We start from the raw sequence: 19,544 nt of genomic DNA, 5'->3' as shown, positions 1-19,544 counted from the left end.
CGTCACCATTTAGTTCCAAAGTTGACCTTGGTCTGTAACGATATCTTAAAGGCTGGAAGTGATATCTTAAGGGAATTCTGTGAAGGCATAGTGGTATTGGTACCCAAAACCCCAGCGGGAAAGACAGTCGACAATCTCCGACCGCTTACGTTACTTAATACCGATTATAAGATATTCGCGCGGGTCATGATGCAGCGATTCAGTACGGTACTTAGTACTGTCACGGGGGCCTACCAGACGAGCGTTGGGAACTCTAGAAACATACAGCAGACGTTAAGTGCATATAGAGATATCATAGCTACAGCCGCCGCTTGCGACATGCGATGCGCTCTAGTCTCGTTAGATTTTGAGAAAGCATTCGATAAAATCAGTCACTCATATCTTCTGTGCGCGATGGCAGCAATGAACTTTCCACGGAAAGTTATTGACACTGTTACACTCCTGCTGCGAAACGGTACGTCCAAGATCTGTCTCAACGGACAACTCAGTAAACCTATTAATATCGCTCGGTCGGTACGACAAGGTTGCCCGATGTCAATGGCCTTGTTTGCAGTTGCTCTTGAACCCTTACTGTTCTCCCTGGCGCAAGACCTTCCGGGAATACGCATACATGGCCAGAAGATCGTATGCCAGGCATTTGCGGATGACGTCAGTTTCGTGGTGACGAAAGATGAAGATTTGGAACGCGCGTTTCAGCTGATATCCACTTATGCAGCCGCATCAGGAGCGAAAGTCAACTGTAAAAAGTCTGGCATTATGGAACTTGGTAGAGGACTCGAACTTGGCAATAGCCAATCACTAAAAAGAATGACAACATTTAAATGTCTCGGCATTGAATACACGCGCACCATCCGCTGCACGTCTGCTCTTAATTATCGAAAATTATTGGCACAAATTCGGGCCGGCATACGGCAACATCATTTGCGAAATCTCAACGCCATACAAAGAGTACTTTTAGTCAATACTTACATTGTTTCTAAAGTGAATTATGTCGCACAAATCCTACCAATACCAAAGGTCATCGCACAACGAATGCTTGCAGCGCTCGGACACTTTGTCAGTAGGGGACACATTTTCAAAGTCCCATTTGCAACTTTGACGCTCCCCTTGGGAAAGGGCGGCCTAAATCTGACAGATGTTTACCACAAAGCGAAAGCATTATATATCAGCAACATGTATAAACAATGGCAACGATCACCAAATTCCTTAACGGCCCACCTTCTCAATGAAATTGCACCTGCCAGCATGACGCCTCCGGTAAACGTAAGTCACATCCCGACTGCATTTTGCCCCTTTAGTACTTTTTTCCTCGAATACAGCTATATTCAAAGCAACATACCTGAGAATGATCTTTACAGGGTCAAAGCACTTTACAGCTGCCTGACGGACAGTAAGCCGCGCAACAGAATAGAAGTGAAGTATAGAGACTGCAACTGGGCCAAGATCTGGGAAAACATTCATGACGCACACTTACCATCGCAGGTGCGGTCTACATGGTACATGGCGGTCAATAGGATCATACCGACAAATTCAAAACTACACATGATCCACTTGGCAGACACTCCGAACTGCGTTCACTGTACTCTCCTAGATACCATCGAACATCGCTTTCTATGCGAAAATGTGAAGGACATCTGGCTTCTCTTTGCACGGAAGCTCTCAAGTATGCTGCGTACTGCACCTAGAATGATTACTCCAGCTGGACTCCTCACTCCTGATGCCGTTCCATACCCTCCGGCAAAACGACGAGCAGTCACTTGGCTTCAAGGTCAGACGGTGTATTATATATTATCGGCGCCAGAAAAAAATAAAGAAGACTATTGGCTATACCTAATAACTCAACACCAGAAACTTCAACGAATCGACAAATATAGAGAAAAGTATGCTTTCTTTCTCCTCCGAACGTTGACGTAGAGAGATATTCCTCCAGGGCGCCGTCGCAGTCCGAAAACTCTGATGGATGGCCCTTTCACGACTATGATAGTCGCAATTAGGATTCGGCATGCGGCGATCGAACGGCCACTAATATGAAACGGACCACCCCGACAGTGGTGACGCTTTGGGGGATGATGCCTCTCCTGTCGAGAGCTCTGCGAGACTGTTTTACGAGATCCCCGTCGAATTTTGTAGATCTACTATTCAAATTATACATTCTTCGTTTCTTGTTTATTCAATTAGTAAGATTCGTTTATTGAAAAGAAGACGTATTTATGTTATGTTTGGCCTTCTCCTGTCAGAGGAAGAGAAGAGTTGTTCCTTCTTGCTGTGGAAGACTCCAGCATCACCAAGTTTATTTTCATACATTCAGTCTCCCTCGGAAAGTGATGAGTTTTTCTAACATTCCTGCAGAAGATTTCATTTGCTTCATTTTCCACATCACATATATTGGTAAACCAAATAACCACATCGATACTGAAGAGAATCCATTTGTTTCGTGATTAATTTTTTATTTCAACGGAGATTTTTGCTAATGGCGGAGAAGTCGAGCCGATGAAGGCACTTTTGGCGAGCGTGAGGACGGGCTAGAAGGGGTGGATGGAGGCCCAAAAAAAAAAAAAAAAAAAAAAAAAAAAAAAAAAAAAAAAGGGGGTATGATTCCTGCTTAGGGTGCAGGAGGTCCCGGGTTCAAATCCCGGACGAGCCCTAGCGTTTTGTGCAAACTGATCGCACGTCAGTGGCTGAGTCAGCGCAAAAAGCTCGCCGTCAATATCAAATGAATTTCTTATTCGATGTGAGCAATTGACACTCGGGTCCGACGCGTGAAGGCGATTACGAAGGTTTCGGGTACAGATGGTAGCAGATGCATGTTAGTACGTCTTGCTTAAAGTGATGAAAAAGTGTTTCCGCCCGGGATCGAACCGGGGACCTTCTGCGCGTTAGGCAGACGTGATAACCACTACACCACGGAAACTGCTTGTGTGCACCTTACTTCACAGACAACTTGTAGTGATGTTGCCATCGTAACTAAAAAATTCAATAAATGTGGTACTTGCAAAACGAAGGGACATGCAGCAGATCCACACACGACGTGGCTCATTGGAGGACAATACGACATAGGCAGGAAAATTCTGTTCCCGCCCGGGATCGAACCGGGGACCTTCTGCGTGTGAAGCAGACGTGATAACCGCTACACTACGGAAACGACGGACACGGGGAGTCCATCCTTGTTCACTCGAACTTGCCTCAGACTTTCTCTCGTTCGCGAATGCACACACGACAGTTCTTTTGTCAGCCTGGAACCCATCACAGCCGAGGGCTCAAGAAGTCTTCGGGGTGCTCGAGAGGGTGTCTGCCGTAGCACCCCTAACGAGATAGCGGCGTTTCGCGCAGTCGTTATTGCAAGTCATATCAGCAAAAGCAATCACTTTCTCAACAGCAGGCAGTGCGAGCCCAGCGGCAGCTCTACATGAAGGTACCAGTAGCCCAGGAAGGCCGCCGACCGCGGGAATTCGCGCCGGCCCCATCCCGCCAGCGTACACGAGACTTCCAGGGCACCCTGGACGACATCGATGGACTGGAATAATTGGCATTCGCCGCGTCACAGGGCTCGTTGGTCTAGGGGTATGATTCCTGCTTAGGGTGCAGGAGGTCCCGGGTTCAAATCCCGGACGAGCCCTAGCGTTTTGTGCAAACTGATCGCACGTCAGTGGCTGAGTCAGCGCAAAAAGCTCGCCGTCAATATCAAATGAATTTCTTATTCGATGTGAGCAATTGACACTCGGGTCCGACGCGTGAAGGCGATTACGAAGGTTTCGGGTACAGATGGTAGCAGATGCATGTTAGTACGTCTTGCTTAAAGTGATGAAAAAGTGTTTCCGCCCGGGATCGAACCGGGGACCTTCTGCGTGTTTTTTTTTTTTTTATTTTTATTGACCACCTCGGTCATTTCCACACAGCAGTAAAAAAAAGTGGATGTAAAGACACAACGAGAGCACATAAAAAAAGGAACAATTGGTAAAAGTATGCCCCATGTGAGGCACGAACTCACAACCCCGGCATTGCTCACGGCTACTGCCTTATAAGGACCGTGCGCTAACCAATTGAGCCACTTTTTTTTTTTTTTTTTTTTTTTTTATGAAAAACGAAACCCGTAACCTTCTATGAAAATAAATTGGAATGGTGAAAAAGACAACGAAAAGACTTCGCCCTTGGGCATAGTAGAAGTGCTGCTCGAAGAATAAACGTAACATAAACACAGCTTCGTATCTCACTCAATGAAAGTTCCTGTAGCCAGTGTCCAGCGAGTCATTGAAGGCCGCAGTGTGAGGGGGAGTCCGGACGCGACACAGAAGCTGTGGGGCCTCTTCGCGGCACTACTGGTGTCCCGCGGCCCGGCCTCACCCCTTCACACTCAGTTGACCTATCCGATACCCATGCGATGAAACGCTATTTTAAGCATATTGCCGAAGAGTTTCCCATGATTCGGGTACGTACATGTTTTGGCGAATTCGATATCCATAAACATCTTGAATTCCAAATAATTGTCACCGCCAAAATTATTAAAGACGTAGCTGGAATAGGTACCCAGCAACCACAAAACTGCATTGTTTTTCGTCTGCGGATAAAAATGCACATCAGGACGAGACAGTAGTGCTGACGAAACATTGGCGGTTGTAGTCCTGGTAATAAGAGCTATTTTTTGTCGAAGCCAAACCCAGTTCTGGAGACGGTCCCCGCAGGTGTAACGGTGGATAACTGTATCCGTCAGTTGGCAGCGACGACAGAGAGGGGTGTCACTGAGCCCGATTTTATGTAACCTCTCGTTCGTGCTAACCACATCATTGATGGCTTTGTACCAGGCAGTGCGAGCATCGGAACTGAGGACACGGGAACTGACATTGCGCCATACAATATCCCAGTTCATGCCACCGAGCTTCGTTGCCAAAGGATTCGTTCCTTCGTGTTGTCTCCAGTCCGCTATTATGGCTTGTGCAGTTAAACGTTGAGAGTTTATGACCTCTTTACTGATGTAGCTCCGTGAAAGGTAATAATCTCTGATATGTTTTAGCCGATAACAGATGGGCTGAATATTCAGCGGTGGGTCAAGACTTTGCGGCCTGACGGCAGTGAATAATTGCGCTGTAATGCCGGAAGGATCATTGTTAATCATAGCGGTCGTCCTTGTAACATAGAGAGCCATCGCTTTCACCTTGATATCTACTAATCCCATCCCTCCATTCTGGGGGTGGAGTGTCGCAGTTTTGGCAGACACGCGAAAAATTTCCCCTCTCCAAATAAAATTGGTCACCTTCGACATAATTTGCTTAGCAATGACTGCAGGCAGTGGCAGGAGCTGCGCCGTGTAGAAGGCTTTGGATAAAATACAGGAGTTGACCAGATGAATCCGATCAAATTGATTGAGGCTTCTGTGGGAATTGTCAATGAGAGCACCGTGAAGTTTACGCACAATTTCCCTCCAGTTTGCCGCCGCCATCTTTAAAGAGGACGCCGTCAATATGATGCCGAGAGCCTTGTGGACGCTGACTTCCTGAGCGTAGCCAACTCGCAAATGCTGCAGGCCACAGAGGTTAATAAATTTACTTTTCTTGTCATTCAATTTAGCCCCCGACGCCAAACAGTATTGCTGGAGGTGAGCCGCTAAAGTGGTGACGTCATTCTCATTGCGGACAACCACACCCACATCGTCGGCATAGGCGCCTACGACAGTTTTTTCTCCTGAAAGTGTTAGCCCTGTGAGTTTCGCCTGCAGTTGGAGTAACAGAGGTTCGAGTGAAAGAACAAAAAGTAACATGGACAAAGGGCTGCCTTGTGGAATCCCTCTGTTGATTTGAATCGGTTGGGTTAGTTGCGAGTTGACAGAAAGCCTTGCGTTGATCCCCAGTGCCATGTTTGTGATCATGTCAATCGCGTTCTGCAAGAAACCGAATCTTTTCATGGTTTCAAGGAGGTACTCGTGAGCGACGAGGTCAAAGGCTTTAAAAAAGTCCAGAAAGATCAGCCCACACTTCACGTTACTGGCGTTCGTTAACGCAATGATATCCCGGTAAAAAGCTGCCGTTTGCAATACAGTTCTCCCGAAGGCACATGTCTGCTGACGTCCAATGAATTTAGCAGTGAGGGGCATCATTCGCGTGTTGATTGCACGGGCGACTATTTTATAATCGGAGTTTAACAATGAAATGGGGCGGAAGTTGGCGATATTTTTGGCACCTCTGCCTTTAGGGATAAGCACAATTGTGCATTCCTTAAAGGCAAGTGGTATAGGCTTCCCTTGAAAAACTTCGTTCACTAATTGGGTGATTTTGTCCCCGATGATGTGCCAATACCTCCTGTAAAATTCAATGGGTAATCCGTCAGGACCAGGGGACTTCCTGATCGGCGAGTGGCAGACAATCTCCAAAACATCTTTATTACTAAATTCTAATGAAATTGTGTCATTGTCTTCTCTAGTTATAGGAGAGGAAATGGCACTAAACAGTTCGTCATAGCAGCCGTCATGAGTAGCCGCTGACGTGTAGGTGTCAACAAAATAGTCGTGTAGTGCCTTGATAATCTCTCGCTGGGTGTCGACAGTCGTGCCATCACCGAGTTTCAGGGCCTCAATAAAAGTCCTCCTTCTGTTCTTAGCATGTTTGACAAGGTGGTATAGAGCGGCTGTTTCATCGTTCCTGACCGACTTCACTTTAGATTTGATCTTAAGACCTTCCAGTTGCATCCTCTTAAGATTGATTAATTTCGCCTTTATTTTTCGAATGTCGTCTATTCTGGTGTGCGCGGCGTCGGCTCTATCACAGAGGTCGCGTAAGATAGTGTAGTAGAACTCCATCGTCTTCTTTATCGCGGCTGCTCTTTCAATACCGAAGAATATAACAACTTTTCGCAGTTTGGGTTTTGCATGCTGAGTCCACCACGCTATGGTGCTACGAAAGTTTGCGGTAGTGCGCAAGCACTGCTCCCAAGCGCGTCGCACCGCCGCCTCTAGGTCAGCATCCGTTAATAAGGAGACGTTCAAGTTCCATTGATTTTTATACCAACGCGTTGGTTGTGGCAGCAAACTCAGGCACGCAACGACACCACTGTGATCAGAGAAGCTGGAGGGTATTGTTTCAATTTGTAACAAGACATTCTCTAAAACGTCGGAAACATAAATCCTGTCAATTCTGCTGCAGGAATTCGCGACGATGTGTGTGAATCGTACCAAGGTCGGGTACCTAATTTCCCACGCGTCTTTCAGTTTGAGGTCGGTCACGAGACGCTTTAATTCAGGCGAATAATTAAAATTCGGGGACTGATCTTTCTGGGATAAAACACAATTAAAATCACCTCCAATGATAACACGTTCGGGATTTTTCCGTAACAAATAGATGATTTGTTCCTTAAAAAAGTTTGCTCGTTCCGCCCTATAGGTACTGCCAGAAGGCGCGTACAAGTTAATGATGGTGACGCCAAAAACGGTGACACCCACACCTCTACCGGAATCTAACTTGTCAACCTGAGTGGCGGGAATGCCTTCTCTAAGTAAGATGGCAGTCCCCACGTTCGAGTCGGGGGAAAAATTTGTAATAGCCACAAAACCAGGAAGAGTTAAGTGTGGCATGGCCACCTCCTGCAAAAGAGCGATATCTGTTCCCGACGCATAGAGATATTGTTTTAAGGCACTCAGTTTCACCTCCGACCGGATTTTATTAATATTTAATGTCGTGATCGTATAGGCCTGCGACATTATGACAGTACGTGGAAGAGGCGGAAGGAGCAAATATCTTTAAAGGGCAACATCTTCATGCCATTCCATATTTGTGGCCGGGAAATTCGTGTCTGTGACGTCACTGAGTTGTATTCGTGCGTCTTTGTTCTTACTCTTTTTACGCACAGCATTTACATTAGGTTGCACTCGGATCCTGGGGCGGACACTGTGGAGCACCTCTGCAGCTGGCGGCGTGGGAGGGTCGTGGGTGATGTCAAGCTGCTCTCCCGGCACATCCCGCGAAGGGATGGCACGCGGCGACACCGCCGGCGAGCGAGCAGCTGAACTATCACCCGCACTATCAGCCTGTTTGGCAACATTCTCTGCCCGCAGCTGTTTGTTGTCACCGACAGACCCGGACAGCTGTGTTTGTATTATTTCCTGGAGTTGTTGACATTCCCCTTGTTGTGAGTCCTGAACCGAAGCGGCTGCCACGTGATGTGTACCGTTTGCGCTCAGAGATGTTTGTATACCACCATCACAGGCCTCGGTGTGTGTACTTCCTGCAGGAATGTGAGCCACACGTACAGGTTGGTCGGCCTGAGTTGGCTGTAGCGGAAGTTCTAAGGCACTAGCCAGCGGCAACTGCTTAACTTCCACGGAAGTATCGGCACTTGAAATTGTGGGAGGAGAAGCGTCCACAATAGCCTCACCGATCGGAGCTTTCGCTTCCGAGCCGGATTCCCGATCGTCCTTTTTCGCGGTCTCATGCGCACTAGAGGTGTCGGTATCAGAGGCACTACTGTCACAAGTTCTGCGCCTCTTATTGGTCGCGGCATCGAGTTTTGCAGGGGGCAACGCACCTTTGTCTCTCCGAACCAGAACCGGAAACTCATCAGAACGAATTTCTTGTTGCTGTTCCGAAGGCATTTCAGAATTAGGGAGCCCAATCTCCGTCATCGGCTTGGCTGCCACTACATCCGCCAAAGTAAGCCTTTTACGCTGCTGGAGGGAATTCTTTAACACAAACATGCGCCTGGGGCAGTCTTGACGCAAGTGACCACTCTCATTACAGATATGACAGGTCGGTGTTTGGCCAATATAAGTAACGTGAGCCTTATAGTCACAAACAAGTATATGGGATGGAATATTCTGCTTGACATGCATTTCTACAGATCGAACGCCACTGTAACATTGCAACCTATGTTGACATGACCACCGTTCGAGTCGAATCTGTTTAACGTCACCGAATTTGGACAGTACCTCCTTTAGATAACAATTTTCTACTTCAGGGGGTAAGTTGAAAATACGCACGTTCGTGTAGTCTACATCGGCATTGGAAATGAGCACTGTACTTACAGAGTCGTCCCGGTGTCGGAAAATAGCACTTCCTCCGTGCTTCGTCATGATCTTCTCCAGTAATACAGGATTCAGTAATTTAACAAAGAAACAATACTGCTCGGTATCATAATAGGCGGTGTGCACTTGGTCAGATGTAATCCCAATAACATCAACGATCCAGTCATGTATCTCCAGTGAACTCGGTTGCACAGATCGGGTGGACTTGTCGAAATCAAAACGGAGTGTACACTTTCGCGGAAATAACCTGGACATTGCAGCAGATAGCGAGCGGTAAACCCGCTACAATAAGAACGCAACAAAAATACAAATGGAAAACGATATAAACTGCAGAATAACACAACACTAGCAAACAGTAATATGAGTGGAAAACACGCCTTGTGAACACGCGGTGGAGCGGAGCACTGACACGTCCGACCAGCACGGTGTCGCAAGCGCGACTGCGCGTGTTAGGCAGACGTGATAACCGCTACACCACGGAAACTGCTTGTGTGCACCTTACTTCACAAACAACTTGTAGTGATGTTGCCATCGTAACTAAAAAATTCAATAAATGTGGTACTTGCAAAACGAAGGGACATGCAGCAGATCCACACACGACGTGGCTCATTGGAGGACAATACGACATAGGCAGGAAAATTCTGTTCCCGCCAGGGATCGAACCGGGGACCTTCTGCGTGTGAAGCAGACGTGATAACCGCTACACTACGGAAACGACGGACGCGGGGAGTCCATCCTTGTTCACTCGAACTTGTTTCAGACTTTCTCTCGTTCGCGAATGCACACACGACAGTTCTTTTGTCAGCCTGGAACCCATCACAGCCGAGGGCTCAAGAAGTCTTCGGGGTGCTCGAGAGGGTGTCTGCCGTAGCACCCCTAACGAGATAGCGGCGTTTCGCGCAGTCGTTATCGCAAGTCATATCAGCAAAAGCAATCACTTTCTCAACAGCAGGCAGTGCGAGCCCAGCGGCAGCTCTACATGAAGGTACCAGTAGCCCAGGAAGGCCGCCGACCGCGGGAATTCGCGCCGGCCCCATCCCGCCAGCGTACACGAGACTTCCAGGGCACCCTGGACGACATCGATGGACTGGAATAATTGGCATTCGCCGTGTCACAGGGCTCGTTGGTCTAGGGGTCAGTTCCGCCGCAGCAGCGGCCGTGTGCAGACGTGCCGGAGTGCTCGCTCCGCGCGTGTTTGGCGGCGCCTGCAGCTGGTTGGGCCTTGTAAGTGCATCATGGCCTTTGCCATGGATGATCAGTTACGCCGTTACACGTTGCGTTTCCAATTCCCGTTCGGATTTAGCCGACCACAGGTCCACGAATTAGTCGATTTCTTCTTCGACAGATTGAGTCTTAAAGACGAGGAAGTTTTAGGATTTTCATACGATTTCCTGGCGAATGCTGTCTACGTAAAACTTGTTAGTGACGAGCCTTGTTTACGTGTAATGGACTTAACTAAGGGTACTGCCGAGTTCGTTAATTCTGATGGTGAAATTTGTAAAGTTGTCGTTACCCATGCAGGGTTAGGTCTGCGCACGGTCCGTGTGTTCAACCTACCATTTGAAATTGAACTTGCACGTATTCGGCAATGTCTGTCCCAGTATGGGAACGTATTGGACATTCACCAAGAGCAGTGGAGTGGACTTACACACTTCAATGTGGATAATGGTGTCAGGGTAGCGCGAATTGACCTCTCGAAGCATATCCCGTCGAATGTCGTGATACAAGGCTTCCGGGCACTCGTTATGTACGAGGGGCAACCACGTACTTGTGTACTTTGTGGCTCTACGGACCATCTGAAGGCCGCGTGTCCCCGTGCTAAACCAGTGCGTCGTGTTTTGCGACAACGCGATGCCCTTGCAGCAGGACAGGATGGCAATAGGCCGACGTATGCCGAGAGCCTTGTCGGTCCGTCTGTCGTTAGCGCGCCACAGCTGCACGCGGCTGAGGTTGTGCCTGACGTGACCGCCGCCGATGTAAACACAGCTACGGCGAGCCGAATGCCCGTTGATTCTGACGTGGAAAACTATGCAATCGACGGGGCCGGAAATTCGCGCCCTTCTGATGCTGGCGTGGTCCGTGTGGAACTTCCGCCAGGATTGCCCGATCAACATCTGCACCCATCTGCGGAGAGTCTTCCACCTGAGGACTCTGGTAACCAGCCGCGAGTTTCCCTTCCCCTTGAAGTGTCTTCTCCGCTAAGCGCAGTTTCCGGCAACGAACAGTCTCCCGCGGGTGCTACTCTTACCGCTGCGAAACCCGACATCAACGAACGCGTTGAGGACGTCCGTCCTCAGAAGAAAGGACGACAAAAGAAATCAGTCCGTAAGCAGAGTGACGAGGAAACTCGTACTGCCGGCCGAAGTGGCCGTGCGGTTAAAGGCGCTGCAGTCTGGAACCGCAAGACCGCTACGGTCGCAGGTTCGAATCCTACCTCGGGCATGGATGTTTGTGATGTCCTTAGGTTAGTTAGGTTTAACTAGTTCTAAGTTCTAGGGGACTAATGACCTCAGCAGTTGAGTCCCATAGTGCTCAGAGCCATTTGAAACTCGTACTCTTGAACAGAAACTGCAACGTACAATCAAGCAGTTCCGGACCGATGAATGTGAGAGAATCGTTACAGACGATGGAGTACAGGTCGTGCAGCATTCAGAGGAGACCGATGTGGTGATGCATGTCGACAGTTCTGGACCCGATGCATTTATGGATACCACTCCCTCGCCGGGGTCGAGCAAGCAGCCGTCCTGGGCCGACGATACGCATTAACATGGTATTGCCCTTTCTTATGCGGGATTACAAAATTGCAACTGCTAATATAAATCGAATAACATCTGATGTCAAATTAAAATGTTTGACTGACTATATGTACGCCGCCGATATAGATATCGTTTTCTTGCAAGAAGTCGTCACACCCAAGGTCGGGAATGTCACGGGCTATGAGGCCATCATCAATATCGGCGATGAGGCAGGGACTGCAATTTTGTACAAAGCGGGCATCACTTGCAGACCTCGAGCGATTTTAGAAACGGGTAGAGGGATTGTCGTACAATTCGAAGATTTGCTTTTGATCAACGTCTACGCCCCGACTGGATCTACAGGCCGAAGGGATAGGAGTGTTTTTTATCGCGATGAAATTGTACCATTATTATCCTGTGGTTGTTCGAGGATTTTATTGGGCGGCGATTTTAATTGTGTTGTACGCAGAGAAGACCAGTGTCCGAATTTTAATTTTTGTTTGGAGTTGCGAGATTTAATTGATGGGCTGGACTTACAAGATACCTGGTGCTCACTTCGCCCGCAGGTCGCCGGATATACTTATGTTACCGCTGCCTCCGCTAGTCGCCTGGATAGGTTTTATGTATTTAAAGACATTTTAAGCGCTGCCAGGGATTGTGAAATATGGCCTGTTAATTTTAGCGACCACTGTGCGTATCACATCACGCTTCGGCATGTCTCGCAGAAAACCTTTTTGGGTCGAGGCGTCTGGCAACTGAACGTCGCCCTGTTGAACGACGGCGACCTGAAGCAGGATCTTATTGCAACGTGGCAATGGTGCCTCCAGCGACGACAAAGATATAGGGAGCGTGTTCATTGGTGGACGGAGTTAGTGAAGCCGCACATAAAGAAATGTATTTGTCAGTTTGCCAGGGCTAAGGCGTACTGGAAGAAACAGACGTTGGAGTTTTATTTTACCGCTCTCCGACAGTTGTATAACGATTCCTCTGCACTGCCTGGCAATCTCCTACGCATTAAACGTACCAAAGCCAAAATCACCGCTTTGGTTCGTGAGTCTCTGGCAGGAGCCCAAGTCCGGGCACGCTCTTCCGATGACACCTTTAATGAGTCTGCGTCCTTGTACCACGTCATACGGGAAGCTAAAAGGGGCAGACAAAAAATCATTACTCAACTGACAGATGACGAAGGTCGTGTTTATGATGAGCAAGGCGAGCTTAAGACTTTTATTCGGAATCATTTCCGGCAACTTTACTCACTGCATGACACAGATGTAGAGGCGGGAGAGGAATTTTTGTCTAACATTACAGCATCGGTGGATCCGGACGACCACGCACAGCTCCTGGCAACCATAACTAACTTCGAAGTGAAGTCTATCATTACGTCTGCGGCGAAAGGAAAAGCTGCAGGCTTAGACGGTTTGCCGATTGAATTTTATCTTCGGTACTGGGATGTTTTCGGCGACGAACTGACTATCATGTATAATGAATTGTTAATGAATACTGCTCTTCCATCGCAGTTTACTGAGGGCATGATAGTCTTAGTCTCCAAACCGTCACCGGGGACTTCACTCATTAACTTACGACCAATCACCCTACTCAACGCAGATTTCAAAATCTTTACTAGGATTATCAATGCCAGACTCAAGCCAGTCCTTCGTAATGTTCTTGGTTCATATCACATGAACGTGGTTACTGGCCGATCAATGATAGACGCCCTGTGCGAATACCGAGATATTGCATATTTGACTTGGATTTGCAAGACCACGTTGGCAATAGTCTTTTTTGACTTCGATAAGGCATTTGATAGGACTAACCACGGATTTCTGTTCAGAACGCTGGAAAAACTGGGTTTCAACCAGCATTTCGTACAGATAATAAGAAACTGTATCTGCAATACGTCTTCCCGCGTGAAATTCAACGGCCAGTTAACAGCCCCTGTGCCCATTCAACAAGGTTTGCGACAAGGGTGCCCGCTTTCTACGACTCTTTTCGCCATTGCTATAGAGCCACTACTGAAGACGTTTTGCGTCACCTTACCGGGTCTTCAAACGCTGAATACAAAGACCGTCTGTCATGCCTATGCGGACGATATTAGCGTCCTTATCAACAACGACGAAGAGTTCGATACCGTGCGACGGCTTGTACACCGGTATGCCAGCGCCTGCGGTGCACGCCTTAACGAACGGAAATCCAAAGTCTTGCATTTAGGTCCGCAGGCTCGCTTTGCGAACACCGTTTGGTTAGAGGCAACCAACCAACTCAAGCACCTTGGTTTGATTCTCACTTCGAATCCACGGGAAATGGTGAGAGTGAATTGGGAACAGAAGCTCAACGTCCTTCGAGCTTTGATTCGAGAGCACAATATGCGGTCTTTAGACAGGATTCAGAGAGCACATTTCGTCAATTATTATGTTCTCAGCAAGATTTACCATGTTGCCGCTGTTCTCCCTATTCCTACCGATATTGCAAACAGAATTTTAGCTCTTGCTGGCTGGTACGTTTGGCGAGGTAATATTTTTAAAGTCGCTTTCAAGGCTACCGCTTTACCTCACTATAAAGGTGGTCCAGCCCTTAAAGATGTTGAATCACAGTGCTTAGCGATTTTTCTAGCTCGAACATCAAGGATCTTACGATGTAGTCAGACAGGTCTTACAGCACGTCTCTTCCAGCAGTTACGACCACCGGATATGACGCCGCCGATAAATGTTGGACCTATCCATCCAGAGCTCGTTCATATTCGCCGATATTACGTGGAGTCCAGCTATGTGCATCAACACCTGCAAACATTCACTGCTGCGGCTGTCTACAGTGTATTTACGAATCGGCAACAGAATAACTCTATTGAAATGAAGTATCCTGGCAAGAATTGGCGACAAATTTGGATGAATATCAGCACTCCTCTTCTTCGTTCCCGAGTACGTTCCTTGTGGTATGATGTTGTGAACGAGGTGATGCCCACGGGAGAGAAATTGTGTAAGATCCAATTACGGCCTACGCCGACTTGCGACGCATGTGGACATGTGGAAACGTTGCAACACATATTATACTGCAGAGATCAAACGCAAATCTGGAACTGGACGAGAATGAAACTGGCTCTTCTTAATAGAACGTCGCCATCCGCAATACAACTGCAGGATATACTCCACCCGGACTGGCAATTATTTCCGAAATCTAAAAATAATAGCTATACCTGGTTAATTGGACAGTACCTCTATTATATGCTGACAACTAAAACGCCTACACTTTCTGATTTTCATATGTATCTTATTGCCGAATATTACGCGATCAAACGATTACGAAAATATAAAGAAAAATTTCAGAAATTTCTCACCGTTGCTTTGAATGATGGAAAACTTTAAGTGTGCGAACTATTGAGTACGATTATTGCTTTTTATTTCTTTCTTCTATTATCAGGGTATCTCTTTGTCAGTTCTCCGGACTTTATTGTTTCATGGTTGGTACCATGTGTGCACCTAAGGCCGAAGAGAAGCAGCATGCAACAGGATGCTAAACTTGTGGAGCCAATATTTATTTCTGTTTCTTACGTTCCCCAGAAGACACGTATAGTTTAATTTGATGAAGTTTCACTCACACGAGGCAGTATTTCTTTCCAGATACCCGTTTTTCCTCAACACGGAAGTTTATTTTCTCCTTATTATCTCTGATGCTGAAAGAGAAACATATGCTCTTGTTGATTTTGTCTCCACCAACTCAAGGAACACACCAGTTACTTTAGTGAATAACTGCAAGGAAACAGCACGGCGGCCATCTCGGCGAACATACTCTCAACGCTAAGAGATGACAACATTGAATCAAGCCTTCAATGCAACTCAAACATCGATGAAAGCAGAACGACACGGAAACATTCATGCCATTACTAAGTGAAGACGAGCTTGAGAGGTAGTGATCCTGAGATATACCACCGCAAAATATATATATAAAAAAATAAAAAAAAATAAAAAAAATCTCCAAAAAAAGCGTAGAAGTTAGCCGAAGAAGGCACAAAAAGGTGAGCGTATGGATGGGCTGTGTGGGGAGAAGGGAGGCCCAAAAAAAAAACTAAAAAAAGAAAAAAAAAAGGGGTATGATTCCTGCTTAGGGTGCAGGAGGTCCCGGGTTCAAATCCCGGACGAGCCCTAGCGTTTTGTGCAAACTGGTCGCACGTAGTTGGCCGAGTCAGCGCAAAAAGCTGCCCGTCAGTGTAAAGTGAATTTCATATTTGGTGTAAAGAAATGACCGTCTGGTCCGACGTATGAAGGTGATTGCCAAGGTTTAGGTACAGAACGTGGCAAATGCTTGTCGGTATGTCTTGTTTAAAGTGATGAAAAAGTGTTTCCGCCCGGGATCGAACCGGGGACCTTCTGCGTGTTAGGCAGATGTGATAACCGCTACACCACGGAAACTACTGCTTTCGTTGTTGCTTCTCAGAGAACTTGTAGCAAGTTTGCCATCGTAACTTAAAAATTCAATAAATGCGGCACTTGCATGACGAAGGTACATGCAGCAGATCCACACACGACGTGGCTCACTGGAGTAGTATGCGACATAGGCAGGAAAATACTGTTCCCGCCCGGGATCGAACCGGGGACCTTCTGCGTGTGAAGCAGACGTGATAACCTCCACACTACGGAAACGACGGACACGAGCTGTCCATTCTTGTACACTCGAAGGGCCTCAGCCTTTCAGCAAAAACAATCACCTCCTTAGCAGCAGGCAGTGCGCACCCAGCGGCAGCTCTACATGAAGATGCCAATAGCCCTGGAAGGCCGCCGACCGCGGGCCACGGCACCCCCAAGAACGGCGCTGCCCATGACCCACTGTGTCGCTACACAGTCTGTCGAAGAACAGCACTGCCGGCAGAAAGCACCTTCCCCATTCCGCCAGCCGCACCAGATTCGAAGAGCACCCTGGACGACTTCGAGGGATGCAGTTTGCTGAAATAATTGGCGTTCACGCTGTCACAGAGCTCGTTGGTCTAGGGGTATGATTCCTGCTTAGGGTGCAGGAGTTCCCGGGTTCAAATCCCGGACGAGCCCTAGCGTTTTGTGCAAACTGGTCGCACGCAGTTGGCCGAGTCAGCGCAAAAAGCTGCCCGTCAGTGTAAAGTGAATTTCATATTTGGTGTAAAGAAATGACCGTCTGGTCCGACGTATGAAGGTGATTGCCAAGGTTTAGGTACAGAACGTGGCAAATGCTTGTCGGTATGTCTTGTTTAAAGTGATTAAAAAGTGTTTCCGCCCGGGATCGAACCGGGGACCTTCTGCGTGTTAGGCAGACGTGATAACCGCTACACCACGGAAACTACTGCTTTCGTTGTTGCTTCTCAGAGAACTTGTAGCAAGTTTGCCATCGTAACTTAAAAATTCAATAAATGCGGCACTTGCATGACGAAGGTACATGCAGCAGATCCACACACGACGTGGCTCACTGGAGTAGTATGCGACATAGGCAGGAAAATATTGTTCCCGCCCGGGATCGAAACGGGGACCTTCTGCGTGTGAAGCAGACGTGATAACCGCTACACTACGGAAACGACGGACACGAGCTGTCCATCCTTGTACACTCGAAGGGCCTCAGCCTTTCAGCAAAAACAATCACCTCCTTAGCAGCAGGCAGTGCGCACCCAGCGGCAGCTCTACATGAAGATGCCAATAGCCCTGGAAGGCCGCCGACCGCGGGCCACGGCACCCCCAAGAACGGCGCTGCCCATGACCCACCGTGTCGCTACACAGTCTGTCGAAGAACAGCACTGCCGGCAGAAAGCACCTTCCCCATTCCGCCAGCCGCACCAGATTCGAAGAGCACCCTGGACGACTTCGAGGGATGCAGTTTGCTGAAATAATTGGCGTTCACGCTGTCACAGGGCTCGTTGGTCTAGGGGTTTTACAGTTCCGCCGCAGCAGCGGCCGTGTGCAGACGTGCCGGAGTGCTCGCTCCGCGCGTGTTAGGCGGCGCCTGCAGCTGGTTTAGTCTTGTGAGTACATCATGGCCGTTGCTATGGATGATCAGTTACGCCGTTACACGTTGCGTTTCCAATTTCCGTTCGGGTTTGGCCGACCACATGTCTACGAATTAGTCGATTTTTTCTTCGACAGATTGGGTCTTAAAGACGAGGAAGTTTTAGGATTTTCATACGATTTTCTGGCGAATGCCGTCTACGTGAAACTTGTTAGTGACGAGCCCTGTTTACGTATAATGGACTTAACTAAGGGTACCGCCGAGTTCGTTAATTCTGATGGTGAAATTTGTAAAGTTGTCGTTACCCATGCTGGGTTAGGCCTGCGCACCGTCCGTGTATTCAACCTCCCATTTGAAATTGATCTTGAACGTATTCGGCAATGTCTGAACCAGTATGGGAACGTATTGGAAATTCACCAAGAGCAGTGGAGCGGACTTAAACACTTCAATGTGGATAATGGTGTCCGGGTAGCGCGAATTGATCTATGCAAGCATATCCCGTCAAACGTCGTGGTACAAGGCTTCCGGGCACTCGTAATGTACGAGGGGCAACCACGTACATGTGTCCTTTGTGGCTCTCCGGACCATATGAAGGCCGCGTGTCCCCGTGCTAAACCAGTGCGTCGTGTTTTCCGACAACGTGATGGCCTTGCAGTTGGGCAGGATGGTAATAGGCCGACGTATGCCGAGAGCCTTGTCGGTCCGTCTGTCGTTAGCGTGCCACAGCTGCACGCGGCTGAGGTTGTGCCAGACGTGACCGCCGCCGATGTAAACACAGCTACGGCGAGCCGACTGCCCGGTGCTTCTGACGTAGAAACCTATGCAAACGACGGGGCCGGAAATTTGCGCCCTTCCGATGCTGGCGTGGTCCGTGTGGAACTTCCGCCTCTGTTGCCCGATCAACTTTTGCTCCCATCTGTGGAGAGTCTTCCACCTGAGGACTCTGATGACCAGCCGCGAGTTTCCCATCCCCTTGAAGTGACTTCTCCAGTCAGCGTAGTTTCCGGCAAGGAACAGTCTCCCACGGGAGCTACCCCTACCGCTGCGAAATCTGACATCAACCAACAAGTCGAAGACACCCGTCCTCAGCGGAGAGGACGACAAAAAAAATCGGTCCGTAAGCAGAGTGACGAGGAAACTCGTACTCTTGAACAGAAACTGCAGCGTACTATCAAGCAGTTCCGGACGGATGAATGTGAGAAACTCGTCACAGACGATGGAGTACAGGTAGTGCAGCATTCAGAGGAACCCGATATGGGGATGCATGTCGACAGTTCTGGACCCGATACATTTATGGATACCGCTCACTCGCCGGGGTCGAGCAGGCAGACTTCCTGGGCTGACGATACGCATTAATATGGCATCACCCTTCTTATGCGGGATTACAAAATTGCAACTGCTAATATAAATCGAATAACATCTGATGTAAAATTAAAATGTTTGACTGACTATCTGTATGCCGCCGATGTAGATATCGTATTCCTACAAGAAGTCGTCACACCCAAAGTCGGGAATGTCACAGGCTATGAGGCCCTCATAAATATTGGCGATGAGGCAGGGACTGCAATTTTGTACAAAGCGGGCATCACTTGTAAACCTCGAGCGATTTTAGAAACGGGTCGAGGGATTGCCGTACAATTCGAAGATTTGCTTTTGGTCAACGTCTATGCCCCTACTGGATCTGTAGGCCGAAGGGATAGGAGTGTTTTTTATCGCGATGAAATTGTGCCATTATTATCCTGTGGTTGTTCGAAGGTTTTATTGGGCGGCGATTTTAATTGTGTTATACGCAGAGAAGACCAGTGTCCGAATTTTAATTTTTGTTTGGAGTTGCGCGATCTAATAGA

The 19,544-nt window shown here is 48.1% G+C and overlaps 9 non-coding genes across 9 annotated transcripts; 2 read left to right on the top strand and 7 right to left on the bottom strand.

Annotated features, from left to right (window-relative positions):
- Positions 1 to 2,838: 2,838 nt before the first annotated feature.
- Trnav-aac lies at positions 2,839 to 2,911 on the bottom strand. The gene has a single exon. It is a non-coding gene; the product is annotated as a tRNA-Val (tRNA).
- A 158-nt stretch (positions 2,912 to 3,069) lies between these two features.
- Positions 3,070 to 3,142, bottom strand: Trnav-cac. The gene has a single exon. It is a non-coding gene; the product is annotated as a tRNA-Val (tRNA).
- A 402-nt stretch (positions 3,143 to 3,544) lies between these two features.
- Positions 3,545 to 3,616, top strand: Trnap-agg. The gene has a single exon. It is a non-coding gene; the product is annotated as a tRNA-Pro (tRNA).
- A 6,030-nt stretch (positions 3,617 to 9,646) lies between these two features.
- Positions 9,647 to 9,719, bottom strand: Trnav-cac. The gene has a single exon. It is a non-coding gene; the product is annotated as a tRNA-Val (tRNA).
- A 6,350-nt stretch (positions 9,720 to 16,069) lies between these two features.
- On the bottom strand, positions 16,070 to 16,142 carry Trnav-aac. The gene has a single exon. It is a non-coding gene; the product is annotated as a tRNA-Val (tRNA).
- Positions 16,143 to 16,300: 158 nt separating this feature from the next.
- Trnav-cac lies at positions 16,301 to 16,373 on the bottom strand. Its single transcript has one exon. It is a non-coding gene; the product is annotated as a tRNA-Val (tRNA).
- A 330-nt stretch (positions 16,374 to 16,703) lies between these two features.
- Positions 16,704 to 16,775, top strand: Trnap-agg. The gene has a single exon. It is a non-coding gene; the product is annotated as a tRNA-Pro (tRNA).
- A 193-nt stretch (positions 16,776 to 16,968) lies between these two features.
- Positions 16,969 to 17,041, bottom strand: Trnav-aac. Its single transcript has one exon. It is a non-coding gene; the product is annotated as a tRNA-Val (tRNA).
- Positions 17,042 to 17,199: 158 nt separating this feature from the next.
- Positions 17,200 to 17,272, bottom strand: Trnav-cac. Its single transcript has one exon. It is a non-coding gene; the product is annotated as a tRNA-Val (tRNA).
- Between the last annotated feature and the right edge of the window lie 2,272 nt (positions 17,273 to 19,544).

The sequence above is a fragment of the Schistocerca americana genome, unplaced genomic scaffold, assembly GCF_021461395.2.
Source record: "Schistocerca americana isolate TAMUIC-IGC-003095 unplaced genomic scaffold, iqSchAmer2.1 HiC_scaffold_139, whole genome shotgun sequence".
Taxonomy (NCBI): domain Eukaryota; kingdom Metazoa; phylum Arthropoda; class Insecta; order Orthoptera; family Acrididae; genus Schistocerca; species Schistocerca americana.
This window is presented reverse-complemented; position numbering and strand designations above follow the sequence as displayed.